Raw genomic sequence first — 4,632 nt, forward strand, 5'->3', positions numbered from 1 at the left:
TGCAAGTTGTCTTGTGAGACACAGTGTTCACTCTTCAAGTTCCCCTCTCCAGAAGGCTGCTACTGCTAGCTCTAGCAGCTCCTGCAATTTGCCCTAATGGTTTTACATACCTCATTCCCTGAAACAGTCACTTTGATTTACCTGAGCTGTGCAGGCAGCTGCGAGGACATTGAAATTCTAGCGGATGGGTCCCATGTACAACAGCCATAAATAATCCAGAGCGTGTGTTCAACAGATAAATGGCTTTTTGCTTGAGTGCCATCACTCCGCTGTGGATTGTGTGACTGGAGGGCTGCAGGGCCTAGGGTTGTGTCATCCCACCCCATAACAGTTTACTGTCACAGCGGTACACTGCTCAGTCATTGTTGTCTGCACTCATTTGTTACAGCTCATAGGGGCTGTACTCCCCTGCATAACAGCATGGTCCCTAGAGGTCTGTCCGTCTTTATAACAGCTTTTATAACAGTGTGTTCTCCTTGATTATCAAGTGTGACCGGTAGAACTCTTTTATGACCTGCTCCTTGAGGTCCATTCTCTGTTATGACTGGTCCTACCAGTCGGTTCTCATGGACTATACTATACAAGAGTTCATAGAGAGATCCATTGTTATTTTCCTATTCTCAGCTCCTTGTAACGATAATCAGACGCAACGCTATTCATAGTTGACCATTCTCATAGAACAGCAGAAACAGTGATTCACATCTTAGTCACTCATTATTTGCAGGTTTATATCTGCATGGCCTGTCTGACTCACTCGTGATAGGGCAATGCTAATGGTTCACTGAGTCACAGTCAAAAAAGTATAAATACAATGTAATATTTCCTGCTACTCCTGCAAACACAAGACATATTCTTAATGCCTTCTTTAAAGACCTGCAAGTTGCCTATTAACATTGTTTTGTTTTCTTCTTCTCCTTGTCGTTTTTTTTCTCCAAGTGAACAACAATCAACAGCACTCAATGAAACCAGGCCCGAAATGTGCATTGATGGAGAAACCATGTTCCTATTCAGGATGTCTTTATTAATATGTAAAGCCCATGTGAATGCACAATCCGTCACTTGTCACTCGAGGGAAGAGAGAACACCTCGTTGGAGAGACTTTGGCAGTGCAGATGCTGGAAGCTACTTTTGTTCTGTTTGGGTTAGCTGGAGGGTGTGAAGCAGACAGAATTTGCCTGTTATCTGCTGGCATTGCTGTTATTTATTCCCCTAGTTTAATTCCCACTATCCCACTCGCTTCCGTGAAGATGGGGCCAAAGCACACAGAGACAAAATGGGTCCCAGATACTAGACTACACTGCTTGGGATGACTTTGGATCTGATTGGATACCTCACGCTAAACTTTTTGTGGAATGATAACCCAAGCCTTTTCAATGTTCTAGTGTCCCTACAAATGAATACAACAGTGTCTAGGTACAACCCACATTTAGCCAAAGCCAACTGTCACTTGGCCTCAAGCCACCAGTGGGTCCCAACCCACCATTCTGGGGAACACTGATACAAATTGTATTTATTGAAAATTGCATCTGTATGTGCTCTGATTAATTCAGGTACATGTCATTTTCTGTGAGGAAAATAATACCAAGAGCTTGATTAGCAGTGTGCAATGTTACAGAACGTTCACATGTGTTGAGTAGAACCAACATGATTCTCTGTTGAATGGAACAGGGAGTCTTATCAGCACTATATTTCTTCTATTTCTAGACAGGCATCACTTTGAATTAAAGCCCCTGGTCATGATGTATGACAAGTTGTGGGAACAGAGATAAGTGGGATTGGAGGCAAGATTAGTTGCAGTGGAATTTGCTAATGAGATAGGATGCAAACAAACCTTGGAACATTCTTCAAATCAGCCATAGCCCCTAAAAAATAGCCTGTAAATGCATTTTTTTTAAGTTATGTAATACATCAATCTGGAAAATACATTTATGTTACTCTGAGAAATGTAAAAAACAATTGCACACACTGTAGATGTATATAAAGTGTCTGGAATGTAAAGTAGCATTTTTTTGTTCAGATGGATTTTGCAGTCAAAAACAAATCCAAGAAATGACTCCAAAGAGTATGAATCTGCAGCGAATGTGGGTCTCTCCTTGGCAACCAAAGTGAAACTACTACTTCAGGTGCATCCTTGTTTCACAGTCAAAAACATGTTAAGAAAGCCTTATTGTTTTAATGTCCCTAAATCTAAAATGGAGACAGTAAGGGCTTGGGTGACTATCAGAAACAAGGCAATACGAAAGACAGAGTATGCGACCATAGGCAAAAAGTGTTGTAACTTTTGCAAAATCATGGGTGAATGGTTTTACTCTTTTGACTTAATAGTTTTACTCTGACTAATATAATATGATATGAAATCATTCATAGTGATAATGGTCGCATTGAGAAACGGATGGCCAATTTCACATTACTGGGGTGACATGATAAATCCTGGAAAAACAGTCCATCTGGGATGCTTTCACCTTTATGTCACCCATACTTAAATGTAGAGCATTGATTTGCTTTAAAGGGATCACATACTCACTCCTATTCATCTTTCCTCCTGACAAGACTACAACATGTTTAAGAGATCTTTTCGGGTTCAGTGAACATATTCAGGAACATTTGATGGAGTCCATATGCGCTGTCTGTCTGAGGGTTGGCAGACAAAAATAATAATTCATTTTCGGTCCCTTGTTTTAAAGAAGAAGCATAATCAAATCTGCAGAAATAAAACTAAATGGAAGTTATAGGAGAAAGAAGGTCAGACATGAGCAATGATGTAATCCACAGGGCCTACTCCTACTACTGCTACTACTACTCAGTTCATGTGCATTTTTTGGGAGTTCCAAGACACTCTTCCCAAACACTTTTAATGATATGTTGACACACTCTTCATCGGGAGTCCCCTCTACTAGGGGTTTTGATACACTCCTCATCGGGACTACATACTTGTTTTTCATTGGCTGCTGAGTTACATTTCATCACCAGCACCCGCTGTTTGCTCAGCCAATTACATGCAGCAGGAAGCATTAAAAAGTATTGACACACCTCTGCCATTGATACTGACAGAATGGAGTTGTAGAGTGTTCCAAACTTAGCTTTTTCAGGTTTTATTACTGTACGTAGTTGCAGTGTTCATGTGTGTGTGCACAACCAATAAGTACTTACATTCATTGATAGATTCCGTACAAATCTACTATATCTATTAATTATTTAATGCTATGGTTTGTTTAACTGTCAATATCTTAATTCTGGTTTTCATTGGTTGGTGAACTTGTTTGTTTGATGTGCAAGATGGCTGAAACCATATCACCATGAGCATTTTGAACAGCACGATGCATCAGCCATCTTATATACAGTATTTAACTGACGCTTTTATCCAAAGCGACTTACATTGCAGTGAGTGCATACATTTTTCAGTGTATAAGATCCCAGCTGGAATTAAACCCACAACCTTAGCATTGTTAGCACCATGCTCTACCAACTGAGCCATCTTGCATATCAAACTAAAAAGTAATTGACCGTTTCCCACACTAAATATAACTGAACCCGACTGTTACATTTTCAGTTTGCACATGCATAATTGCACTGCTTACATACAACACTATGATTAAGAACTACAAGCAGCAAAGAAACTTAAAAGCATATCAGTACACAATACCTACACAGCAGGGGGGTGGAGGTAGAATTCAGAGGATGCATGGAATGGAATGAGAAATGGTAAGCCATTCATAGCTGTAATGTCAATTTCATAAACCCACCAGACACACGCACACACACGGGAGAGTGTGATTGTATCATCCATTATCATTACGTATTGACTGCCCACTTTCGGTAACGTTATCAACATCACTGGCCTTTACGCAGACACACATACTGTAGCCTACTGTACATACACACACAGGAGGAGATGTCATAGGATGCTAATTGAAAACAAGGTCTAAATAGACTTAGAGGAAAACTATATTTCTGTACAGTATACGGTCTTTGGTATTAGCCATTAAGGTAAGAATAAGTTGTCAGGGGAAGGCTTTAGCAAATGTTTGCATGAGCAACAATAATTAACAAATATTGTTGTCCATTCAACAACACTGTAGCATTGTTTCCTCGAGAGCAGTATATTATCTGGAATCTAATTATTCAATTGTGTATTCAATAATGTAAATAAACTGCGGCCTATATTACTGCATTATAAACGAACCCTCTGAGGATACAATTATTTTATTTTTTTCCTTTCTGTGGGAAGGGAAGAAAACAAAAGACATAGCCAGAGACCAGGCTTATGATAATTAAAGAGGGCTGAATACATTTCCATTTAGAACAGAGGATATGTGAGGGGTTTCTATCAGACGATTCAATAATGTTGACCTTGAGAGACTAGCCTCACAAAAAATTGGTTAGCCATTAATAGGAGAGTTTAACATCCTCAAAGCAATTAAAAAGGAACACGATTACAACGGTCATGCGCAGGTATTGTAATATGAGAAGGAGATAGGAGATATGCTGCGAAACACATGATTACTTCTTTCAAGGATAGAAGAAAACGTTAGGAGAGAGTGTGATGTTTGATTGTATGAAGAGGGAACCACCACTGGACTTCAAAGGTAATCATGCATCTTCAAACCTTATTTATTTGAAAGAAAATCTATC

Source organism: Argentina silus (genome assembly GCF_951799395.1).
Source record: "Argentina silus genome assembly, chromosome: 8".
NCBI lineage: Eukaryota > Metazoa > Chordata > Actinopteri > Argentiniformes > Argentinidae > Argentina > Argentina silus.